This window comes from Nelumbo nucifera, chromosome 3 (assembly GCF_055504915.1).
Source record: "Nelumbo nucifera cultivar China Antique chromosome 3, China Antique-T2T, whole genome shotgun sequence".
Lineage (NCBI taxonomy): Eukaryota > Viridiplantae > Streptophyta > Magnoliopsida > Proteales > Nelumbonaceae > Nelumbo > Nelumbo nucifera.
In genome coordinates this window covers 30,164,753-30,192,517 of record NC_142651.1, presented here as the reverse complement: position 1 = coordinate 30,192,517, position 27,765 = coordinate 30,164,753, and the positions used below count along the sequence as shown (strand labels likewise).

Sequence of the window (27,765 nt, the reverse complement as noted above, 5' to 3'; positions counted from 1 at the left end):
GGTTGAAAATATGAACCCAACTTAACTTTGGGTTGGGTTAGGGTTGAGGCCTTGGGCACCCTGACCGAACTTGAACCTGAAATTTCTTCATATCTGTATGTATAAATATTATATAAACATGCATGTATGTATGTATGCATGCATGCATGCAACTATGCTTCCAAGAAAATATGTATTTTTATATATGCATCAGCAAGTTTAAGTTTGAATGTGTTATGATTCGGCCTGCCTTGGAGTTCTATTTGTCTGAGATCGATTATGTAGAAAGAGGTAGAAAGGTGGAAGAAAGAGAGAAAGAGAGAAAGAGAGAAAGAGAAAAGGAGAAAGTCTGGTTCGAACTAGAAGTCTCAAGAACATAACTCCCATTCGGCCAGACAGTGCTTTTTATTATTAAAATAATTGAAAAGACATATGTGCCCTTATTTAAGGAAGGAGCACTGGTTCTAACACAACATTACAGATCAACAACCTTAATCTGGGTATAAGGACAGAAATACCCCTACGCTAACACTCCCCCTCAAGCTGGGAGTATATGATATACTCCCAGCTTGTTACATATGTAGTCCACTCTTCCCCGACTCAAGCCTTTTGTAAATAAGTCAGCCCACTAGTTTCCTGTATTAACATATGTAGTGTCTAGCTCTCCATTCAGCACCTTCTCCCTCACAAAGTGACAGTCAACTTCAATGTGCTTGGTTCTTTCATGAAACAATGAAACACCGGATTAGAGGAAATATGAACTGCAGCCTGATTGTCTCAATAGAGCTTCATTGGAGTATTGATGTTGTACCCTACTTCCTGTAGAAGGTTCCTTAGCCACACTAATTCACAAGCAGTGTGCGCCATAGCCCTATATTCTGCTTCTGCACTACTTCTTGCCACGACCGTCTGCTTCTTACTTTTCCATGTCACCAAGTTACCTCCCAGGAAAGTGCAATAGCTTGTGGTAGACCGCCTATCAGACAAAGAACCGGCCCAGTCAGCATTAGAATACCCTTCTATTTCAAGTTTTTTGCCACTCTTGTATATCAGACCGCGACCTGGAGCCCCTTTTAAATACCTCACAATTCTCAGAACTGCATTCCAATGAGGAATCAGAGGTTTCTGCATGAACTGACTTACCACACTAACCGCAAATGAGATGTCTGGTCTAGTAATGGTTAGGTAGTTCAGTTTACCCACAAGTCGTCGGTATCTGCCAGGGTCTTCAAACACTTCACCCATATCACTGCTTAGCCTGGTATTTGTGTCCATAGGTGTTTCAATTGGTTTAGCACCCAACAAGCCTGTTTCTTCCAGCAAATCAAGCACATATTTCCTCTGGCACAGATTAATACCATACTTGGATCTTGCTACCTCTATCCCCAAGAAATATTTCAGTTTACCAAGATCCTTTGTCTGAAAATGATCATGTAGATAAGTCTTCAGCTTGTCAATACCCATGTTATCATTCCCGGTATTAACAATATCATCTACATACACCACCAACAGTATTTTTCCTCCCAGAGAGTCATGACTAAATACAGAATGATCAACTTTGCACTGTTTCATACCAAACTTCTTTACTACCTCACTGAACCTACCAAACCATGCTCGAGGAGACTGTTTAAGCTCATATATAGCCTTCCTTAGTCTGCACACCTTACCATCCTCCCCCTGAGCAACAAACCCTGGAGGTTGCCCCATGTAGATCTCCTCGAGTAAGTCACCATGCAAAAAGGCATTCTTGATATCAAGCTGATATAGCGGCCAATCATACATGGTTGCAAGAGAGATCACAACACGAACTGGCCCTATCTTAGCAACCGGTGAGAAGGTTTCTGTGTAGTCAATACCATAGGTTTGGGAGTACCCTTTTGCAACCAATCGCGCTTTCAGGCGTTCAACACTACCATCAGGCAAATACTTAACCGTATAAACCCATTTACAAACAACAACTTGCTTCCCAGGAGGAAGAGCAGTGAGGTCCCAAGTATGATTATGATGAAGGGCAAAGAGTTCTTCTTCCATCGCTCGGCACCACCCTAGAGAGGCAAGGGCTTCCTAGACATCCTTAGGGACAAGAACTGATGATAACAAGGTGAAAAACTGGCAATGGGAGGCAGAAAGGTGAGTAAGTGAAACATAATTAGAAATAGGATGAAGGGTGCAAGTACATTTACCTTTCCGCAAGGCAATGGGGAGATCAAGCTCAGATGTTGAGTGCGGGTCTGGTGTCGGATCTATCGACGGAGATGTAGTCGGAGGAGTAGTAGCTGGTACGCGTGGGCGATGTGTATACACATGATGGATAGGTGGGCGTTCAACAGGTGGTGGCATCGGAGGCAAGGGTTTGGTCATGGCTGGAACAAGGGGAAGAGGGTCGGCAACGGGAAGTGGAAGAGGAGGAAGAAGAATCACCGGACCCCAAAAAGAACGAAGTAGACTCAAAGAATGTGACATCATCACACACAAAGAACTGTCGAGAACTAGGATAGTAACACCTATACCCTTTCTGGGTCCGAGAATAGCCGAGGAAGATGCACTTGAGAGAGCGGGCATCGAACTTGTCATTCCCGGGACCCAGATTATGGACGAAGCAGCCACACCCAAATACCCTAGGCGTAAGAGGAAACAGAGACAAAGCGGGAAACAAGACCGTAAACGGAGAATGACCATCAAGGATGAACGTGGGCATCCGATTAATCAGAAAGCAAGAGGTAAGCACTACATCACTCCAAAAGGGTTTAGGAACATTCATGTGATGCATTAGGGATCGTGCTGTTTCCAGGAGATGGCGATTCTTTCTCTCAGCCACCCCGTTTTGTTGTGGGGTGTAGGTACATGAGGTCTGATGTATAATGCCGTGTTGGTCCAGGTATTCTAGAAATGATGAGGATAAATATTCACGGCCATTATCAGAATGGAAAACTTTAATGTGGGTACCAAATTCATTACGAATCTCAGCATAAAATTTCTGAAAAATGGTAAACAATTCACTTCTTTCTTTCATTAGATAGAGCTACGTCATCCTTGAAAAATCATCTACAAAAATGACAAAATATCTATATCCATTATATGACCACTTTATAAGGATCCCAAACATCGGAATGAATTAAAGAAAAAGGACTCGACACACGGTTATCAACCCTAGAACTAAAGGGAAAACGATGGTGTTTCCCAAACTGACACGACTCACAATCCAAAACAGAAAGTTGACTCAAAGACGGAACCAAAGACTTCAAAACTTTTAGTGACGGATGACCAAATCGGCAGTGCCACTGGAGAGGAGAAAGGGATGACTGGAGAGCTGTTGAAGTTCTGCCACCACCGTCAAGATAATACAGTCCACCAGCTTCATGCCCTCCATTAATCTTCATCCCCGTCTTGAGATCCTGAAAAACACACATAGAAGGATAAAAAGTAATGGAGCAGTTAAGTGATTTGGTCAGCTTACTAACATACAAGATTCAAAGGCAATTTAGGAACATACAAAACTGAGGAGAGGGATACAGGGTCTAGGTCAACATTACCAACACCACAAATTGAGGATGTTGAACCATTAGCAAGGGTGACAGATTGTGATGTTGAGCAATGAGATAAGGAAGAAAACACACCTGGAGTTCCAGTCATGTGATCGGAGGCTCCAGAGTCAATGATCCAGGGATTGGGTGTGGATGCCAGACAAGCCATACCTGAGTGAGCGAAAGTCGCCATGTTCTGCTGTGATTGGATAAACCTCTCATATTCATCACGGGGAACACTCACCATCTCCTTCACGGGACCATCTGTGGATGTAGGAGGTATCTGATTAGATGAATGATTCTCTTGTCTAAAGCTGGAACTGGAGTCACTAGTCGCGGCATGATTGGCCCAGGTTGAGGGTGGACCATGTAGAAAATAACAATAGTTAATGGTATGTCCATCCATACCACAATGAGTGCACTTCCTCAGGCCTGAGCCACGCCCTCTACCACGGGCTCCCCCTGAATCTCTGCCTCCAGTACGACCACCACCACGATTATAAGTAGGCCCACCATTGCCACTTTGGCCATACACAGGACCACTACTACCACCACGGCCAGACTGAGCTCCCCGAGCTCCACCTCTAGCACCATGGCCTCTCGATACAGCAAAGGCATACCTATCGGAGATATTAGAGTTCTCAGTAGATCCGATAGAAATCCTCCGGAGTTGAGCAAATACCTCTTCTAAAGAGGGGAGAGCTGATCCTCCTAATATCTGAGGCCGTACTGGTTCATATTCAGACTTCAGTCCCACCAAAAATCTAGTCACATCAAGCTGTTCTCTCTGTTGTTGTTGAATCTTGACATCAGAAGTGAGAGGGTGATAGACATTCAACTCATTACGTATGTTTCTCATGCTGGCATAGTACTCCTCAAGACTCTGATTGCCCTGTTGCAGATTAAAGTACTCCTAATACAGCTGATACACTCTGGTTGTATTGTCCTGTCCCGAATACAATTTCTTCGCATGGTCCCACACATCTTTGGCAGTGTCAAGAAACATGAAGTTTACACTAATCCTGGGTTCCATACTATTCCACAACCATGTGATGATCTGAGCATCCTCTTGCTCCCAGTCTTTATACTCGTGAGAGTCAGTGGAGGGTTTCTCCTCTCTTATGTGTTTTACCTTCTTCTTTGCCTTCAGAAAGACTTCGACGGATTTAGCCCAAGGCACATAATTCTCTCCATTTAGTTTAATGGAGGTCATCTGAACATTCAGGTAGTCTGTAGGCACCATCACATTAGGTTTACAATCACTGTTATCTCCCTTTCTGTTATCACCGGTTCTGCACACTTGCTGAATTCTATTACCACTGAATTCTGCACACTGCACACAACTAGATCACACTCATCACACTGATTTCAGCCCTTGTTGTTGCTGAAAAGTGTGCTCTTTACACCACAAACCCTACTCCTACGGCTACCTAAAATCTCACCACTATATGATCACAACTCTTCCTTCGAAATACACAAAAACAGCATAAACCCTAGCATGCTACTGTCTGAAACCCCAGCATATGTTCTGAAACACACTTCCTATTTGATCCATAACAGATATCATTCACAGAAATCTCTTACCTTATCACTGAAGGAACAACCACACGAGCAGGAAATCAGTCCACACAAGACAGTCACTGCACTACACGGATCGGCCCTCTATTCTTCCTCGATTAGGGGAGGGCGATCTTAGAAACCACAACAACCGACCACACAAGACCCGACTAGAGGCATAGAAACCTCCAAGGGAAGAGGGTGATCACTCCTTTTCAGCCCTTTCCCTTATCTCCAGTTGAATGCAGAAAAATCAAGAGAAACCCTAGATAGGGTGCACAGAGAATAGAAATCTAGGCAGACAGAAATCTAAGCAGATTCAAGTGGCTCTGATACCATGTTATGATTCGGCCTGCCTTGGAGTTCTATTTGTCTGAGATCGATTATGTAGAAAGAGGTAGAAAGGTGGAAGAAAGAGAGAAAGAGAGAAAGAGAAAAGGAGAAAGTCTGGTTCGAACTGGAAGTCTCAAGAACATAACTCCCATTCGGCCAGACAATGCTTTTTATTATTAAAATAATTGAAAAGGCATATGTGCCCTTATTTAAGGAAGGAGCACTGGTTGTAACACAACATTACAGATCAGCAACCTTAATCTGGGTATAAGGACAGAAATACCCCTACGCTAACAGAATGCAAATAAAATTTTTCTAGTCTAATACAAACATATTACTCTTAAGTACTAGAACTTCTTCCTTGTACATATAGTAATGCTAAAATCAGTATTATCTTTAATCTGCCAATCTTAGGTTTAATAAAGGAGAACAATTTAACAAAATGAAGTGAAGAAACCAGACCAACCTGAATGCGATCTGAAAAGTTAGGTTGGGGTTTCAACAACTTGGGTTGGGTTAGATTTGACCTCAACCTGATGTAACCTGGCTAACTTGCACCCCTAATTCTTTTGACTGTCTCTTCAGGCTCTTTGGTGCAGCATGACCCCTGAGGAAGGGGTCTGTTCAGAACCTTGTGGAAGTTTCACAAGAAAAGGAAGAAATCAGAGAAAGGAGAGGAAGGGAAATAAGCATGAAATGGAACATTTTCGCCAAAGAAAAGCAAGAAAAAGAAATGGGATAAAGAAGATTAATATTGCTGTGAGATATACATGTACATGAAAGTGTGAAGTACCCTCCATGCCACATAGGCTAGCATCTGCTCTCCACCCAAAAATTCTGTTTTTTTCTCTTCTTGATTGCAAACTTTCCCATGGGAAGTCATTTCCGAATTTGAGGGAAAGAGAACATTGCAATGCATTAAAACCAAGAGTTGCAGAAAAACCAACTTCATTCAAAGCATTATTCATCAACTCGAAGAAGAAATATGATACAACTATTTATAGAGATACAAAAAACCCAAACCTTATTTTCTATTGATGCTACCTAATAAATAACAGATGGAAACATAAAATATCTTGTACATATTCTTAGAATATTCTCTTCTAGCTTCTTCTATTCTAGCTCCAAACCTCAGCTTAAACATGGTCCGGGCTAAGAGGTTCACTGGCCTCAAGTGGTGAGATTGGCCCAGAAAAGAAGGCTTAGGACCTAAAAGGGGATGATTGGGTTTGTCTAGTCGGGCTAGACATGAGATTCTGAGATGGACCTACATCACTTTCTAATATGAAAGAGATGATTCAAGAGTTAACTTGTCCAGTTAGTTTGCTTTTGGGATGGGGATAGGCTAGAGAGATGCACAAGTTTTATGTGCTGCTCATAGTCACGTATGGTTCTCTTTGTTAAGCTACACTTGTGTTTTTCTATGCATAATCTACTTGCCTCCAATAACCCAATGTAGGACCAAGTGCTCCAACTGATGTAGGATTGGAATGACCCAAGAGTATGTCTAGAAGGGTAATGGTGGGCTAGGAAGGGCTAAGGGATGGTTTTAGGGCTAAAGGTAGAGATTAGTCGGTTTAGATGGGTCTTAGAGAAAAATATCCCACCATTACCCTTCTAGACACACTTTTGGGTCATTCCAATCCTACAAAATTTTCAATTAGAGAAAAATAGTTCCAAGATTGGAATTTCTCAACAAAATTTTGTATATAGATTTTGAATGGATAGTTTTAAAGGGCAAAAAAGTTTGGTGGGGTTTAGAACATGGTTTTAAAAGGCATTGAAGAATATTCCTCATGGAGAGGAGGAGAAAAATAAAACTCGAACTGATTTCATCTTTGCCATTGGTGCAAAAGTCCCAAAGTAATCTATCCCATATGTCTAGGTGTAGACCTTGACTACTACACTTTCTTATTCCTTTCAATAGTGCAATTTGTTTTTAATTGTATACACCTGTGCTAACAAGCTTCTTCCCATCAGGTAAATCAACAATATACAAAATTTTATTCTTAAGGAGAATATAATGCTTCTATCACATTTCTAGGGATATACACAATGAAAATAGAAGCCAAAAGAGATTTATAGGAAGGAGACAAATCATCATAAGATAAGTATTCGGAGATACATTAAGTAGTAGAAGAATGTTGTTTACCTTTTCATAAGGCAATGGACAAATCTAGGTCAGATTAAACAACAGGGTAGGTGATGGAGGATCAAGACCTGCCATCTCAAAGGCGGTTGGATGTGGCATAAGAGGCTTAGCAATGGGGAACAACTTTCTTGTGTAACTCTTTTGAAGGACAAAGAAGAAAGATTATTAGATACATGACTAATGTTATCAAAATCTTATGATTTTTTTTGTCAATAACTCGAAACTTTCATTAAATTAGAGAGAAAAGTTACAAAGGCACAAGGATAGGGGAGATAAGCTCTCTTATCTCACCCATCTAAAACAAGAAGACGAGAAAAAATTTACAAGATAGCCCAGAATAAAGAGTCCCTAGTTGACCCTTGTTTAGCTAACCCATTGGTAAAGGAGTTAGCACTTCTTTTAACCCAGTTCATATTGACCTCAATCTCCTTAGTTAACCATTTGAATTTCCTCTTCTCATTGCTGTAGATCCAAAAATTAGCAGTATCATCTTTCAACCAATCCACTACCAATTTAAGTCACCCTCTATGACCAATTTAGTGATGTTCAGTTCAATTGCCCTTTGAATTCCTTCAATTGCAATTGCACTCTCAGCTCTGAGAGAATCACCCATTCCAATTGGCCCTGGAAAGAGAGCAATTACCACACCCTCCTCATTTCTTAGAATACCCCTTACATGGACCTGGATTACCCATGCTACTTCCATCAAAGTTAAGTTTGATAAAACCACTAGGAGGAGTCCATGTAGGTAAGGATGTGTCTTTAATAGGAGCTGATCTTGCAATTTCCTTCCAGTTTCTGAACAAATCATCTGCTGAAAAGTCTTTAAACAGATCCAAAGACTTCAGCTAATGCACCACTCTTATCTGAATCAACTCCAGAATTCCTGGCAGACTTCTTTCCCTTTCTGAGAAAACTCTCCCATTCCTTTCTTCCCAAATTGTCTAGCATGCAGCAACCCTGATACATCTCCACATGACTCTTCCTCTTTTTTTTGACCAGCTAAATGTGGAGGGAGCAAATAGGCTCTGCGCATCTAGTGGAGGTGACCATTTTCACCCAAACAAGGATAATAAGCACCACTCCCAAATGTGGTTAATAACAGAGCATGAGATCAGTAAATGGTAACCAGTATCACCTTCAGCCTTGCAAAGAACACACCAGTGAGGAGATAAACAACTCTTAGGCCTCTTTCTCTGAAGTAGATCACAAGTGTTGGCTCTTTCCAGGATTGCTTCCCAACAGAAGCTCCCAACCCTTGGAGGAATAGGTGTGCACCAGACTTCCTTTACTGAAAAAGGCTTCCTTAACTGACCCGATGGAGGGACTAGAGCTTTGAAGTGGAAAGCACAAGAAAAAATCCCAGAGGCTGACAAAGTCCATACCCTTCTATCTGATTTAGTGGGGTATAAAAAAATTCCTTCAAGAATATTAAGAAGAGCCAAGGTACTATTCAGTTTTGACTCCCTAATGACTTTCCATGGAGAAGCTCTTATAGTCCTAGCCGAGATTCCAACATCCCATCCATTGCTTGTGAGTCCATGAATGCTCACCACAATCTTTATCCACAATTTCTCTTTCTCTAGGGGCAACCTCCATAGCCACTTACCTAACAATGCCACACTCCTCTTTTGAATATTCCCTAAGCCTAGGCCTTCACACTCTTTACTTCTGCTCACTAGGTCCCACCTAATCCTACGGTCCTTTTTCTCCTCACTTGGGTCCCCACAGAAAAACCCTCATTAACATTTCCAACCTCCTAGAAATCCTCCTTGGCACTTTAAAAATTGACATAAAGTATATCGGAAGGTTGGCAAGGGTAGATTTTATCAAAGTGGCTCTCCCCCCTAGAGATAAATAATTTCTCTTCCAAGAAGCTAGCCGCTTTTCAAATCTTTCTACTACCGGATCCCAAAAGTTTTGTCTCATTGAATTATCCCCAAGAGGCAACCCCAAGAACTTCATTGGCCAATTGGATACCACACACCCTAATATGCCTGCACAATCTTCCACCTCTCTCTCTAGGTTCACCCCTACTATACAGCTTTTGTCAAAGTTCACTTTTAGGTTTGACATTTTCTCAAACATTTGTATGGTAAGTTGCAAATTCCTGAACCACCTACAATCGCCATCTTCACAAAAAAGAACCGTATCATCCACAAATTGTAGATGAGTTAGAGGTATCCAACCCTTACCAACTCTCTAGCCTTTTATTAGATTCCTAGAGTCTGCTCTAGTGACTAATCTTCCCAAGATGTCTACTATCAAGGTAGACAAAAAAGGAGAGAGGGGATCTCCTTGCCTTGTTCCCCTTAAAGTTGGGAAGAAATCCACTACTATCCCATTCACCGAAATGGAATGGTGACATGTTCTAACACACCCCATCACCCACTTGCACCATCTATCTCTAAATCCAAAGTTCATCATTACCTGGAGCAAAAATGACCACTCCACCAAATCATAAGCCTTTTCCAAGTCCAATTTACACATCACACCTCTCTCCCCAAATCTCTAGAAATCCTTTGCACTTTCATTTGATATTAGAATTTGATCAATAATCTGTCTTCCCTCCACAAAGGCTCCTTGGTTTGGTTCAATAAAATTAGGGAGGGCTTTCCTGATCTTATATGCCAACACCTTTGGTATGACCTTATATAGACTATTCACTAGGCTAATCGGTCTGAAATCTCTTGGGTGAATGGCTTCTTTCTTCTTGAGGATTAAGGCAACAAAGGTGGAATTCAACCCAGGATTAATTATTCCCCTTCTATATAATCCTTCAAACACTCTCAAAATGTCTTGCTTCAATATACTGCTAGAGTACACAAATCAGGGGTATTTTGGTCATTTGGGTTTATCTATTTGAGAGTGAAAGGTCTATTTTATCTAAGTTTAAGTTATGTGTCCCATCACTTATGAGGGACAATATAGTCTTTCTTGTAACTATGTTATTTGAGATAAATACAAGTGGGTCGACTAGAGGAGTGACTGATTTTTCCTCATCTGGCCGAACCCTTCTTCTCCTTCTTCTTCTCTTCTTCTTCTTTCTCTTCTTCTTCTCTACTTTAACCTAGAATCGAATAGGGATTTTACATGGTATCAGAGCAATAAAACCTAGTTCTCTTTTCCCTTTTTTCTTCTTTCCTCACTGTTTGTCTTCTTCCTAGGTTTGCCGCCAACCATTTCAGCTTTCTTCGATTTTCTTCTAGCCTGAGTGGAAGCTCGACGAGAGGCCAAAAAGGAGTAGTTGTTTTGTGGTTTTGGAGGTGAGTATGCCTCCAGTTACTGTGGTGGTGGTCGTTGAGGTTGTGTACTAGATGCCCTCTATTCTGTGATACGAAGAGGGCTGTTTGTGGACAGTTCACGACAGCAGTGGTGTAGTGGTGGTTGTACTGTGGTGAATGGTGTGTAGATGATTCTGAATAAGTGAAAGTAAAACCTTGTGTCGTGTGGTGGTGTTCATATTGATTTCTGTGTTTGGTTTAATGGCTGAGTGACTTCAGCCCTTGTAGTTCGTGTGTGAGTGGTTCTGCAGTGTGCAGTACAGGTGTTTGATTTAATGACGGAGTGATTTCAGCTTTTGTATTTGATGTGCAATGTGTATTTGAAGAAGTTGGTGGTGCTGAAAGTGAGATAAGTTTTGTGGAAGTGTGTGAGGTTGTGCTGAATATTTGAAGGTGAATTAGTTAAGATGGCATCGATTGGAGATGGGAATGACAATAAAACAGGCGTTACGATTTCTCCAGATTACCTAAATGTTCAAATGACATATATTAAGTTGAATGGTGAGAATTATGTGCCGTGGGTAAAATCTATGGAGGTGTTTTTAAAAGCCAAGAAAAAAAGTAAAACATGTGAGAGAGGAGAAACCCTCCTCTGATTCTCAGGGGTTTAGTGACTGGGAACAGGAAGATGCACAAATAATGACATGGCTGTGGAATAGCATGGAACCAAAAATTAGCGTGAACTTTATGTTCCTAGATACAGCTAAAGAAATCTGGGATCATGCTAAGAAACTGTATTCTTGGCAAGACAATACAACTAGGGTGTATCAGTTGTACCAAGAGTACTTAAATCTGAAGCAAGGCAAGTCTGAGGAATATCCGAAATGAGCTCAATGTGTATCATCCTCTGACACAGGATGTTCAGATTCAGCAACAACAGCGTTAGCAACTTGATGTGACAAGGTTTCTGGTGGGTTTGAAGGCTGAATATGAGCCTGTTCGAGCACAAATACTGGGGGGGGGTCTGCTCTTCCCTCACTTGAAGAAGTTTTTGCCCGTCTTAGGAGGACATCTATTGAGTCTATAGAGCATTCTTCTCTCTCAGACAAATCTGGTTTTGTGGTGACTAGAGGGGGAGGCCGTGGAAATAGAGGTGGTGGTAGTGGTCGTGGACTTCTAGGTAACCGTGGGGGTCCCATGTTTAACCGTGTTGGTGGCCGGAGTGGAGGTCGGGACTCAGGGGGAGGTTGTGGTAAAGGGAGAAGTAATGCCCCTAGGAAGTGTACATACTGTGGACTAGAGGGGCACACGGTTAATTTCGTCTATGATTTACATGGTCCACCCAACACTTGGGCTAACCATGTTGTGACTAAGGGTAGTGGTACAATTACTGAAAGTCAGCAAACTGACCCGATCCCCTCCACATCTACTGCTGCTTCTGGGAAGGAGATGGTGGGTGTACCCCGTGCAGTATATGAGCAGTTCCTTCAGACATCTCAGTAGAACACAACTACCTTTGCCCATTCAAGTATGGCTTGCTTGGCTTCCAAGCCTTCACACTAGATCATTGACTCCGGAGCCTCGGATCATATGTCTAGGACTCCTAATGTATTTTCTTCTCTTTCTCGGTCCTCCACATCTCAAACAGTTACTCTTGCTAATGGTTCTATATCTCCCATCTGTGGTGTTGGTGATGTTGATCTCTCCTCCTTGTCTTTATCATCTGTTTTATATGTTCCCAAGTTCCCCTTTAACCTTATGTCTGTTAGTAGATTAACCAAGTCACTTAATTGTTCCATAACCTTTTATCCCTCTTCTTGTGTGTTTAGGATCTCAAGACGGGGATGAAGATTGGTGGAGGACATGAGGCAAGTGGATTGTATTACCTTGGTGGTGGTGGCCCTCCAGTAGCTTTACAGTTGTCTCTTACTCCACTTCAATGGCACTGCAGACTTGGTCATCCTTCTCTCAAGGCTATGAAGTTGATGGTTCCTTCCTTGAGTCATCTTTCATCTTTGGATTGTGAGTCATGTCAGCTTGGGAAACATCATAGAGTCTCTTTTAGTCCAAGAGTTGATAGTCGTGTCTTGAGTCCTTTTTCTTTAGTTCATTCTGATGCCTGGGGTCCGATCAAAGTGATGTCATACAATGGCTATAAGTATTTTGTAATTTTTGTTGATGACTTTTCAAGGATGACATGGATTTATCTTATGAAAGATTGCAATGAATTGTTTTCTATTTTTCAAAAATTTTATGCTGAAATACGTACCCAATTTGGTGTTCATATTAAAATTCTTCGCTCCGATAATGCCAAAGAGTACACTTCAATACCATTTCAGCAATACTTAGAGCACCATGGGAAAATTCATCAAACTTCTTGTGCCTACACCCCACAATAGAACGGTGTAACTAAACGGAAAAATCGACATCTCCTTGAAATTGCTCGGTCTTTGATGCTTAATATGAATGTCCCTAAGCATTTTTGGAGTGATGCTGTCCTCATATCCTGTTTTCTCATCAATCGGATGCCCATGTCCATCCTTGGAAGTCAATCCCCCTTCTCAGTGTTGTTTCCCACCTTGTCTCCGTTTCCTCTCACCCAAGAGTCTTTGGATGTGTTTGTTTTGTTCAAAACATGGGGCCTGGTTTAGACAAGTTAGATGCACGCGCTACTAAATGTATCTTCCTTGGCTACTCAAGGACTCAGAAAGGGTATAAGTGCTATAACCCTAATTCCCATAAGTCATTTGTGTGCTCCGATGTCACCTTCTTTGAATCAGTTCCTTTTTTCTCGGATACTGTGGTTTCTTCTCCTTCCCCCGTAGTTCCTCTTCCCGTCCCTGTTGCGGATCCCCTTCCCGTGGTTCCCATTCCAGTTGCAGATTCACCTCCCATGCCAGTTACTACTGAGAGGCCACCAATCAAACAAGTGTATACTCACAGAAAAGCACCGGCCCCTCCTCCAATTCAGCCCTCGTCGACAGATCCTGTCATTGCTTCTTCTTCCTTAGACTTTGATCTTCCTATTACCTTGCGAAAAGGTAAACGCACTTGTACTTCTCATCCTGTTTCACACTATATTTCAGCTGCTCACCTTTCTGCTTCTCATCGCAACTTTATATCATTGCTATCATCTGTTTCCATTCCCAAGACTGTCCAGGAAGCCCTTACCTCCCCAGGGTGGCGGCAAGCCATGGAAGAGGAACTCTGCTCTACAACACAATCACACGTGGGAACTTACTGCTCTTCCTCCTGGTAAGCATGTTGTTGGGTGTAAGTGGGTCTACACAGTGAAGTATCTTCCAGATGGCAGCGTGGAGCGATTGAAGGCCAGGTTAGTGGCCAAGGGTTATTTTCAGCTGTATGGTGTGGACTATCTGGAGACATTTTCTCCTGTGGCTAAAATTGGTTAAGCTTGGGTGTTGATTTCATTAGCTGCTATGTATGATTGGCCTCTTGTGCAACTTGACATAAAAAATGCTTTTCTACATGGTGATCTCATTGAGGAAGTGTATATGGAGCAACCACCAGGGTTTGTTGCTCAGGGGGAGGATGGTAAAGTTTGTAGACTCAAAAAGGCAATTTATGGACTGAAACAATCTCCACGCGCATGGTTTGGCAGGTTCAGTGAAGTAGTGAAAGACTTTGGGATGAAACAGTGTCAGGTAGACCATTCTGTGTTCAGCCATGACTCAAAAGATGGGAAAATCTTGCTAGTGGTGTATGTGCATGATATTGTCATAACTGGGAGTGACAGTAACGAGATTGACAAGTTGAAGAAATTCCTACAATACCACTTCAATACAAAAGATTTGGGTAAGCTAAAGTACTTCCTGGGAATAGAAGTTACAAGGTCAAGGCATGGAATTAACTTATGTCAAAGGATATATGTTCTTGACCTACTTGAAGAAACAGGACTGTTAGGTGCTAAACCAGTAGAGACTTTTATGGAACTTAATGTCAAGTTGAGTGTTGATGCAGGTGAAGAGTTTGATGATCCTGGAAGATACAGGAGGTTGGTGGGAAAGTTGAATTATCTGACTATTACCCGACCAGATATATCATTTGTTGTGAGTATGGTGAGTCAGTTTATGCAACATCCTCGGATTCCTCATTGGGAACCAGTTCTAAGGATTGTTAGGTACCTGAAGGGTGCTCCAGGTCATGGTTTGCTATACCAAAGTGGAGGGACTCTTGAAATAGTAGGGTATACAGATGCTGATTGGGCTGGTTCTATATCAGACAGGAGATCAGCTATAAGGTATTGTACCTTCCTTGGTGGCAATCTTGTAACTTGGAAGAGCAAGAAACAAACAGTGGTGGCAAGGAGTAGTGCAAAAGCTGAGTACAAAGCTATGGCTCATACCACATGTGAACTAGTATGGTTGAAGAACTTGCTACAAGAGATGGGGTTCTCGGTTGACAAACCCATGAGACTATACTGTGATAACCAAGTTGTTGTTCACATCTCTTCCAACCCAGTTTTCCCTGAGAGAACCAAGCATATTGAGGTTGATTGTCACTTTGTGAGGGAGAAAGTGATAAGTGGAGTGATAACCACATCTCATGTGAGCTCAGGAAATCAGTGGGCAAATCTCTTTACTAAGGGATTGTCTCAGGGCAGAGTAGATTATATTTGTGACAAGCTGGGACTATATGACATATACTCTCCAACTTGAGGGGGAGTGTTAGAGTACACAAATCAGGGGTATTTTGGTCATTTGGGTTTATCTATTTGAGAGTGAAAGGTCTATTTTATCTAAGTTTAAGTTATGTGTCCCATCACTTATGAGGGACAATATAGTCTTTCTTGTAACTATGTTATTTGAGATAAATACAAGTGGGTCGACTAGAGGAGTGACTGATTTTTCCTCATCTGGCCGAACCCTTCTTCTCCTTCTTCTTCTTCCCTTCTTCTCTACTTTAACCTAGAATCGAATAGGGATTTTACATCTTTATAAAAGGCCAATGTGAATCCATCTGATCCAGGAGTTTTGGAGCGGTCCATATAGAAAACTGCCTCTTTGATTTCACTTGAAGTTACTGCTGTTAGCAGAACTTTTAGGTTGAAAAGTAACCTAGAAATCGAAAGAGAAGAAGAGAGAAGAGAGAAGAAAAAGAGAAGAAGAATAGGAGAGGAATGGGCGGAATGTTCTATTACTGCCACCCTAAGCAGTATTATTTATATGTGTTTAACATAACATTAGGTAAAAGGACAAAAAGCGAAAATAAGCAACAAAAACTGAACTTATAGGACCACAAGTAAATATATCAGGTCTGGTCCACTGTATCACTACAATTTCTTCCAAGTCAAACTTTCTTTCCAACTAAACTCTAACCTTGGAGTTCAGCCTAGGCCACTCAAAACCTTCAACCCACACTCTCGCATTCAGAGGCTTCCTAAAAATTGATCTTAAATGATTTGCAAAAGCCTCTGCTATTTCATTTTGTTGACTTGTAGTAGAGCCATCCACTTCTAGCTTGGAAACACAACTTTTTCTTCTTCTCCCATTTGTTAGGGCATGAAAGAATTTTGTATTCCTATCACCCTCCTTGATCCATTTACACCTCGATTTTTGCTTCCAACTAATCTCTTCTTTGAACAAAATATCCTCCAACTACTTTCTTAAATTCCATATTTGTTCCATATCTCTTTCCTCTAGGCTCCCCATTTTCTTCATTCTGACCAATCTCCTCAATTTGATCCACAAGATAATCTTCCTCTCCTCTAATCTCCCAAACTTTACCAAATTCCATTCCCTAATTCTCTCTTTCAAGTATTGAAGCTTCTTATGAAACTCATTCCTTTCCACTCCACTCTAGGGTTACTCTCCCTCCATCAATCCTTAACCTTCTGAATGAAATCTGGGTGTATAAGCCACATGTATTCAAACCGGTATGGAGAAGGACCAGAATTCCTTAGTATCTCATTATTGATCACTATTGGCCAATGATTTGATGTTACTCTTGGGAGTGCTCTCAAGATCAGTCCACCCCAATGTTCTTCCTAATCTAAAGAGAACATGAATCTATCCAATTCAGAACAAATTGGGTTAGCTTAAAGGTTGGACCATTAGTGCTCTCAAGATCAGTTCACCCCAATGTTCTTCCCAATTTAAAGAGAACATGAATCTATCCAATTTAGAACAAACTGGGTTAGCTTAAAGGTTGGACCATGTGAAGTTATTATGCATTAAAGGGATCTCTTTAAGCTGAAGGGTGTCCACCAAGCTATTAAAGCTCCTCATGCTAGTTGTCACCCTTTGTTTAGAGTTATTGGTTTCATTTGTGAACTAGATTACATTAAATTCTCCTCCAATACACCAGGGTCCCTTTGAATCATGAATTCAAAGGGTATTGATTTGAATCTTATGTCTGATTTTTTTTCTTTCCAAATATCTTACTCATAGTAGAAGATCAAGACTGTAATCAGTCTTGAATCCTAATAGATTTTAGGTTTACAAAAGCAGAAGAAAAGTGAGAGAAAGGAGAAGGAAGAGAAGAGAAACAGGAGAACACAAGGGGTTGAAAGGAGGGACAGATTCTAACACATCTGCCGCCGCCACTCTCTTAGTATTTATAGGTTATATTTAGTACATAGAGGAAAGGACAGATCTGCCCTTAGTACTTACATGATAAATAAAAGTAAATAAAAAACTGAAATAAATGACAACTGAATTAACAAACTGACCCAAACTGACACTACTATAACTGAAACAAATAACTACACATGCTGTCCTACGAACACAGTGGGGACCACTGCTGTGGGGCCCACATCAGTGTTCTCTACACTCCCCCTCAAGTTGGGAGTAGATATCTATCATTCCCAACTTGGATAGGTCTGTCTCTAACTTCTTCCTTGGTACAGCCTTGGTGAGGATATCCGCAAGCTGCATATTAGATGTGATATACGGAAGACACACTTCTTGTGATGTGACCCTCTCGCACAAAATGTCGATCAACTTCAATATGTTTAGTTCTGTCATGCTGCACTGGGTTGTGGGCTATATTAATAGCTGTCTGATTATCACAATACAACATTAAGGGCTTTTCATAGGTAATACCCAACTCTTCAAGTAGTGATCTCAGCCATAAGATTTCAGCCACTCCGTTAGCCATTGACCTGTATTCCGCTTCAGCACTGGAGCGGGAAACAACACTATGCTCCTTACTCCTCGAAGAGACAAGGTTACCTCCCACAAGGGCACAATATCCAGAGGTAGACCTTCTGTCATCAACACTCCCAGCCCAATCGGCATCTGTATAGACCTCCACCCTCATGTGACTATTGTTCTTGAGCAGTATACCTCTACCCCGGCATCTCTTCAAGTATGCTAATATTCTCTCTGCCGCAAGAAGATGAGAAGTTCTAGGGGAATGCATGTACTGGCTAACAACACTAACTGCATAACTGATATCTGGCCGAGTGAGGCAGAGATATAGGAGCTTTCCAACCAACCGTTGGAACATAACTTTGTCTTCAAGAGGCTCCCCGCCCTCTGCACTAATCTTGTGATTTTGTTCAATGGGTGTATCAGCAGGCTTAACACCCAACTTTCCAGTTTCCGCCAACAGATCTAGAACATATTTTCTCTGAGAGATAAAAATCCCCTGCTTGGATCTAGCAACCTCAATACCCAAAAAGTACCGTAGTGCACCAAGATCTTTCACCTCAAACTCTTGATGAAGGAGCTGCTTGAGGGACTCAATCTCATGGCTATCATTTCCTGTCACCACAATATCATCAACATATACTGCAAGTAGTGTCAGAGAGGACTCCACCCTCTTGATGAATAGTGTATGATCTGACTGGGCCTGTACATAACCAAACTTTCCAAGGGCTAATCTGAACCTATCAAACCAGGCTCTAGGTGACTGCTTCAAACCATACAATGCCTTGTTTAGTCGGCAAACCTTCTTACCTGTCTCTGTATCATAGAATCCAGGAGGCAACTGCATGTAGACCTCTTCCTGTAAGTCTCCATTCAGAAAAGCATTTTTAACATCCATCTGGAACAAGGGCCAAGAATGATTTGCTACAAGGGATAACAGAACTCGGATGGTGGTCATCTTGGCTACTGGGGAAAAGGTCCCCAAGTAGTCTATACCATAAGTCTGGGTGAACCCCTTTGCGACCAGCCGGGCTTTGTACCTTTCAATAGAGCCATCAGCATTATGCTTCACAGTGAACACCCATCTACATCCCACTAGTTTCTTTCCTTTTGGTGGGTCAACCAGTGCCCAAGTATTATTCTTCAATAGGGCATCCATTTCGACTTGCATTGCATGTTTCCATTCTGGAACTGATAAGGCTTCTTGCACTGTTCTTGGAATAGGGACATCGGCAATGGAAGTGAGATAGGACCGGTAAGAGGGAGATAGGCAATCATAGGATAAGAACTGTGAGATGCTGTGAGCTGTAGAAGTGGTGCAATGTCGTTTCCCTTTGCGGATGGCAATAGGGAGATCAAGGTCATCCATAGGAGGGGAAGTGGCAACAGTGGAAGGTGTCTCAGTAGGCTCTGGATTTGGAGCCGCAGAAGGAACTGGAGCTGGCCGGGACTGCCGATGACTAGGATCAACCTGCCTGCATCGCCTGTGATAGACTCTCAACTCCTAATCCCTCTGACCACCCTCACCACTACAACCTTCATCACCCAGTGGAATAGGTAAAGGAACAACCCCACTCCCACTGCACAGTGGAATAGGTAAAGGAACAGCCCCACTCTCACTGCTCTCCCCCTGAGGAGAAACCCTAGAATAATAGGGTGTCTCCTCAAAGAAGGTGACATCCATGGAGACAAACCTTTTCCCTGAAACTGGATCATAGCAGCAATAACCCTTTTGAGTTTGTGCATAACCAAGGAAAATGCATTTGGAGGCCTTAGGTTCAAACTTGGAATGATGAGGCCCGAGAAGCTGAACGAAACAGGTACAACCAAAGGTTTTAAGGGGAACAATGAACAACTCCTCGTCTGGGTATAGAAGGGAAAAAGGGGTTTTCATATCAAGAACCCGGGAAGGAACCCGATTAATGAGATATACTGTCGTGAGGATAGCATCACCCCAGAAGCGAATAAGTACATTGGAGGTAAACATAATGCTTCTAGCCACCTCCAAGATATGCCTATTCTTCCTTTCGGCAACGCCGTTATGCTGTGGTGTATAAGGGCAAGTGCTCTGGTGAATAACTTCATGGCTAAGAAGGTTGGAGGTCAATGGCTTAGCAAAGTATTCCTTTGCATTATCATATCTAAGGACTTTGATTTTGGCCCCAAACTGAGTGAGAATCATCTGATGGAAGTTTTGGGTCAGAGCAGGAACCTCATCCCGAGAACGCATAAGATAGACCCAAGAAAAGCGGGTATGGTCATCAACAAACAGTAGAAAATATCTGTACCCACCCATAGAAGAGATATGATATGGCCCCCAAACATCAGTATGCACAATATCAAAAGAGGAATTACTCCTTTTATTACTCAAAGAATAAGAGGTTATACAATGTTTGGCAAACTCACAACTCTCACACCTCAACTTTGATAACTCAACAGACTCAAATAAAGTAGGAAACAGACTCTTCAAAGACCTAAAAGACAAATGACCTAATCGATTATGCCAAAGCATAACCGGACTCACAGACTGAGAAACAAAAGACTTCTTATCCACTGACTCCTCCCGACGAGAACTCTCTCCAAGCAGATAGATCCCGTTCGTCTCACGGCCAGTCCCAATCACCTTCCTCATCTCCAAGTCCTGAAAAACACATCGGTCAGGGAAAAAAGTTACTGAACAGTTCATGTGTTTGGTAATACTACTGTCTGAAAGCAGGTTAGTATCAAGCTTAGGAACATGCAAGACAGAAGATAAAGAGATAGTATCCGATAGCTTGATGTCACCCTTGCCTGAAATGGGAACAAGAGAGCCATCAGCAATGGATACTCTATCTCGATCAGAGGACAAGTGATAAGAAGTGAACAATGATGGCAAGCTAGTCATATGGTCGGATGCACCTGAATTTATAACCCAGTAGTGGTCAGTATTACCTGGAGCTGAAGCATGGTAAGCTGAGGCTCGAGTACCTGAATGTGCAAATGCAGATGTGGCAGGAGCTGATGGTGACTGAGATGGCTGAGTTGAACTCCCAACTGTATGAGGGCAGCTTGAACAGCGGCTAAAGTCTCTAGGGATGTGCCTGATGAGGATGTTGAATCAGTGTTCACGGCCACATGAGCGTTACCCTTCTTATTTCTTAGTTTTGCTGGGACCAAGTGAGGATGTAGCTTCCAACAAGTATCTTTTGTGTGCTTGGGTTTCTTGCAATGTTCACATACCAGGTCCCGTTTATCTTCCTTCTTCCGGTCCCTTTCTGGATCACCCCCTGACTTAGGTTTAATAGCTATCAGGGCTGGGAAAGGGGGCTGAGGCTGCATCATGACTTTCCTCCTGGTCTCTTCACTATGCACCAGGGAATATGCTTGAGAAAGGGTCACACTATCTCTTGTCAATATCTGTTGTCGCACAATGTCATATTCTGAATTCAAACCAGCCAGAAACTCAAATACCCTATTTGTCTCGACTTGCTTTCTGTGAGTCTGTGCATCTTTGGGACTCTCCCACTCAAGGGTCTCTAGATGGTCAATCTCATGCCACAAGAATTTCAAGGTAGAGAAGTAGACAGAAACTGGCTTCTCTCCTTGTTTAAGGTTGTTCACCTCACACTTCAGTTCATAGGCTCTGGCAACATTAAGGGGTTGGGAATAGGTTTCTTTCACAACATCCCATATCTCTTTTGTTGTCTTTGCCCACAAGTAATTTCGGCTGATATGTGGCTGCATATAATTACACAGCCATGCCATAACCAAATAGTTCTCTTGAACCCACTTGGTGTATGTTGGGTCCTCCTTGAAAGGTTCTTTCACATCTCCCAAGAGGTAACCCAGTTTTCCCCTTACTCCAATAGCCATCATGGCTGATTGAGCCCATTCCAAGTAATTTGACCCATCAAATCTCATAGTTGTAATCTGAAACCCGGTTTCAGATACACTACCATAGCTGTTGTTCCCAAAACTACTTTCTCCCTAACCTTTAAACTCCATCTTTGGTCAAGAATCAGTGGCTACAAACTGTTAGAGCCACTACACCAGAAAACATAGTGAAATCAATGCAGGTCTGAAATCTGATCTGAAACCAACACAAATCTGATCTGAAATCTGATCTGATCTGAAACCAACACAAATTTATGGATTTCGGTTTACTGCCTTCCAGGGTTACCTGAACCCTAACCTTCGCTGCTTCTTCCTGATTACCAACTCTCTGCAAGCCGCGGCAAGTCCTCAACTGCTGCGAACCTCTCCTGGTAATCTCCAAGAATCAGCCGCCGAATACTTCTTCATAAGCTTCCAGCCCTAGCTAGTCCTCATGTGGTTGGCTGGACTAGACACACATGAGAAGCCCTAGATAGGATCTGATAACAAGTAGAAGATCAAGACTGTAATCAGTCTTGAATCCTAATAGATTTTAGGTTTACAAAAGCAGAAGAAAAGTGAGAGAAAGGAGAAGGAAGAGAAGAGAAACAGGAGAACACAAGGGGTTGAAAGGAGGGACAGATTCTAACACATCTGCCGCCGCCACTCTCTTAGTATTTATAGGTTATGTTTAGTACATAGAGGAAAGGACAGATCTGCCCTTAGTACTTACATGATAAATAAAGTAAATAAATAACTGAAATAAATAACAACTGAATTAACAAACTGACCCAAACTGACACTACTATAACTGAAACAAATAACTACACATGCTGTCCTACGAACACAGTGGGGACCACTGCTGTGGGGCCCACATCAGTGTTCTCTACACTCATCATCATCATCATCCATGCCTTATCCCAACTATATGGGATCAGGTACATGAATCTTGTTTAACCAATACATTCTATTTAAATCCATATCCATTGTTAAATTATTAGTGCCTAAGTCATTGCTTACTACCTCTACCTATGTCCTTTTTTATCTACCCCAAGCTCTTCTAGCCTCTTCAATGTGTAACAAATCACTTCTTCTAATTAGCGTAGTTGGTGGTTTTGTATGCACATGCTCAAACCATCTTAGTCTACTCTCTCTCATTTTATCACCTATTAGAGCTACTCCTAGGTTCCTACGGATAACTTCATTCCTAATTCTATCATTTCTAGTTTTTCCACACATTCACCTTTCGCATTTCTGCCACATTCATTTTCTGGACATGTTGTTTCTTGATTGCCCAACACTCTGCTCCATACAACATAGCTGGGCTTACAACTGTTTTATAGAATTTTCCTTTTAATCTAAGTGGTATTTTCCTATGACATAAAAGTCCCGATGCACTCCTCCATTTTGCCCATCCTGCTCTAATTCTTTGGGTGACATCCTCCTCATTCTCTCCCTTGTTATGAATTATTGAACCAAGGTACTGGAAATGGTCACATTGACTTATCTCTTCGTTTCCAATTCTAAGTGTATCTTGATTTACACTCCTCTTATTACTAAATTTACATGTCATGTACTCTATTTTAGCCATTGTTTTAAAACCTCTTGTTTCTAAGGTACTTGTCCATAAGCTTACTTTTGCATTTAATCCTTCATTAGTTTCATCAATTAAAACAAGGGAAAATTTCTTTAACTACCCTTATGGTTTAGCTAATTGACTAACTCTACCCTTATTGTTTATATATTGTCTTAAAGTACCCCCAAGTTTTCTAACAATTGTCTAAAACTCCCTTATCATAACTTTCTGTCACACTCCATCACATGGGACATCACGTGATTGATATATTTTCTAAAACTTCCTAAAATACCCTTTTCTGACAAATTGTCTAAACCTATTCCATCTCCTCTCAGAATGTCCATGGTGCATCGCTTTCTCCTGCTTCTCCCCCAACGTTGCTCTTCATCTTTATGGGAGAGGATGCTAGTGTTTCTGTCGTCATTGCAGCTGCCACTGATGATGGTGTCGTTTTTCGCAATCCCAAACTCAAGAGAACGGTGGAAGCGGTTCCAACATGAAATCTACTCCCCAATGACAAGGGAGGTTTTATGGTGGACACACTTTGTTCATATGCTGGGCAGTTCAGAGATACAACATATACAAAGATCTTCGTTGGTGGGTTGGCTTGGGAGACTCACTGAGAAACGATGGGGCACTATTTTGAGTAGTTTGGAGAGATCCAAAAAACTGTGGTGATCACTGATAAGAACACTTGAAAATCTAAGGGATACGATTTTGTAATGTTCAAGGATCCAATCAGCTCAATTTTCTGCCTATCAACTCTCCAAGCATATCTGAAATCCCAGAGAAAAAGGTAAAACAACTTAGAAAACGAAGGGTTTTCTTCCATGGATATTAGAGAGGTAAATTCAACATCATATTCACAAAAATTAAGAGTATGATCAAAGAAGTTTTCAATAGTATAGGCGTAGCCGAAGTACTGTCGAGGTAAACCAGACAGACAGAGATCATTAAAGCAAAAGAGAGCTGATATAGGCATACTACGAGTGTCGATAACTTTCACAATTTTGTCATCTATAACATCACCCTTCATTTCAGAAGTGGTTGTAACTGAACCAGAGCTGTGTCTTGATTCAAGGCAATAGCACGCATGGGCCCATCAGCACTGCATTTGACGCCATTCCGTTCTCATCAAGCAATTTCTTCGTGCCTGGCACCGACAGCAAGCCCCAAGGAAGCAACCATTCTGTCTTTGTTGTTGGATACAGGAACTGCCATTCCTTTTAAATTCAGTAATCTGGCGGTCCCTCTCCCTACCGGTGAAACCGACTCTGCTACAATACGCCCATTGCCCACGTTTCGTCATGGAAAACAGGTAACCCAAGTTCTTTTTTTCCTTCTTTCTTTAACCAAACTCTCTCTCTCTCTCTCTCGTATGTGGAGCCATTAACTAGGAAAAAATGAAGCAGAAAGAAGAGGTTGTTGTTCTCAAGAGATTTTTCTAGTCACGATCCTCTTCACTTTTCATAAGAAAGAGATGTGGCTGTAAATCAGCAGCGCCACTATAATGGCTGGATACATTGTAGACCTGTCACTTTATTGGCACTTCACTGCTGAACTAATTAAAGATGATCAGTCCGGTACTTGATATTTGAAGTGGTGTGCTTTCTGACAAAAGAAATTAGATCGGGATTGGGATCGAAGGGAGAGAGTTTGAGGTAGAGACGGAGCTCAGGATCGAAGGGAGAGGGTTTGAGGTAGACGAAGAATAATGTCGGCGGTGGCGGGATTATTGAATCTAGAGGAGGATGAGGAGGAAGGGAGGTGGAGGCTGTGAAACCCCAAGGGTTTGTGGGAGATTTCCATTAAGGTAGCGCCGGTTCGGCTGAGCCTACTGTTCCATTCTGTTCCGGTCATCTTGTCCCCTTCTCAATGAAATTTTTATAGTTTTCCATTCTCCAAATTCTTTACCGCTGCAATTTCCAATGAAACTGATTTCTATTGTTCCATGGATCCAAGCTTCTTTTTTCCCAAAAAGACTGCTACTGCACCCACCATGGAAGAGAATGAGGAGGGAAGAGGGGGAGTTCAATGATGTTGTCGGATTTGGGTGAGCCAGTGTAATGTTTTTCGGAGATAGAGGAAGTAGAACGGAGGAGACGAAGATGAGCATACTTTTGAAAATTTAAAAAAGAGCGGAGGGTAATTTAGTCTTTTTATATCTCCATAATAGACATTAATAACAATGGTACTTTATGACAATATGTAAACAGTAGGGGTACAGTTTGTCAATTTCCTAAACCATAAGGGTACTATAAGAAATTTGCCCTTAAAACAATGCCATCCACAAACAACATGCACCATGGAACTTCCTCCTAAAATATGTTTAGTCAATTCATCTATGATCAGTGCAAATAGATAAGGGCTAAGTTCTGAACCTTGGTGAAGACCCATAAAAACTGTAAAATATGAAGTCCACCCACTGGTGTTCTAACATTGGTTGTTTCCCCCTCATATATATCCTTAATTAGGTCTATATACCTATTTTGAATCCCTTTCTTTTCCAAGACCCTCCATATTATCTCTCTAGGAACTCTATCATATGCCTTTTCTAGATCAGTGAACACCATGTGGAGATCTTTCTTCTTTTCTCTAAACTTTTGTATCAATCATCTCAAAAGAAATATAGCTTCCACGGTTGGTCTCCCTAGCATAGCTAGATTGGTTCTTTGATACACTTGTTTTAAGTCATAATCTTTTCGAAATATCATACTATTTTGTTTAAATTCTAGTATTCTACAATAAGATTCATTAATCTTATGATTTATATGATTCATGTGATTCAAATTGATCCAATTAAGAATTAGTTCTCTACTTTTGTCATTCCTTTTTTATTTAGTTTGTCAAGGAGGAATTGTTTTATTGCCCACAGTACAAAATGATTTATTTAGGTTATTTAAGACCTTTTATAAATGATAAGTTTATTTTCCATCATATGTAGGTTAAAGAGCCATTGTATGTGCATTATTTGACTTTCAAGTCAAATTTGATTATATCATCTTAGGCTTCTATTGTTCAAGTGGTAAGCTCTAATTTTTAGGTACATATATAGTAGACATGGATTAATAAGGTAAATTCACTTTTCTATATATACTTAGATTTTTATTATATCCATTTTATATTTTTTGTCAAGTTTGTAAAAAAACAAAATTATTTTTAGATTTATGGTACATTTCATGATTCGATTTGCTTCAACTTTCTCTACAATTTATAATATGATTCTGATTTTTAGAGCATTGCTCATGAGAAGTATGAAGTATCAATAGAAAGAGGAGAGACAAGATATAAAAGAGGAATTGTAGAAAAAATAATATTGTCCCCTTTAGCAGCAACAAGAGAGTAGGTAACAAACTCCAAGAAGGTCACATCAATGGAAACAAATATTTCCTTGCTAATAGGATTAAAACAATAGAATCCCTTGAGTGGAAGCATATCCAAGAAAAAAATGCTTAGTGGCTGTTGGGTCAAACTTAGACCTATAAGGGCTGAAAACATGAACATAATAGGTATCACCATCATCATCGCCCATGCCTTATCCCAGCTATATGGGGTCGCTACATGAATCCTATTTATCCAATTCATTCTATTTAAATCCATATCCACATTAAATTCTAGCCCCTTCAAATTTGACACTCCAATTGAGTGTTGTTGTGGCGGGATGGGTAACACTACACTAGAGGTAACACTTTCTCAAGGAATTCTGAATGGAGGACTAGATAGTATGAACTTCCCTATGGCTATTGTTTCTTTGGATGGGTTGAATTACTTAGAATGGTCCACGAGCATTAAATTGTATATTACTAGTAGGGAGAAGGCAGGTTACATTAATGGTGGGGTTAAGGAACCAAACTTGGACCTGTCATACCTGCTTCTCCTCTACACTATGAAGCAATTTTGGTATCTCCAGCTTCCTTCTTTCCCAGATCATGCTCCTTTCCATGTTTTCCTGTGATAGCGCCATAGGAAGCAATAGAGTTCAAAGGATGTTGAGCAACCTAAAATTGTGCCACCAACAACATTCGATTCTCGAAAGGCATATCCCTCAGCCAAATACTCTTATTCCCATTGATGTCCTTGATCCTATTGTTGTTGATGATATTAACATTCTTATTGCAAAAAGAAAGGGTGTTAGGTTGTGTACTATTAAACATCCTATTGCCCATTACTTGTCCTACAAAAAAATTCTGACCTTTCTTCTATACTTTCTTGCATGCCATTAACAATGTTTCCATTTATAAGAATGTTACAAAAGCATTAATAGTACCTGAATGGACAAATGCAATGAAGGAAGAAATCAGTGCTCTTCACAAAAATAATACTTGGGACTTGGTGGATGTTCCTAAAGGTAAAGAGCTAGTAGGGTGTAAATAGGTGTTCTTAGTTGTGAATAAACCATAGTTGATTCTAGGTCAAAGTAGAGAAGAAGGAAGAAGAAAGAAAAGAGAAAGAAGGA

At 41.2% G+C, this 27,765-nt stretch overlaps 1 protein-coding gene across 1 annotated transcript in view; it reads left to right on the top strand.

Annotated features, from left to right (window-relative positions):
* Positions 1–27,765, top strand: part of LOC104612881 (protein POLLEN DEFECTIVE IN GUIDANCE 1-like) — a 52,092-nt gene that overhangs the window by 11,605 nt on the left and 12,722 nt on the right. The gene's annotated exons all lie outside the window — the stretch shown is intronic.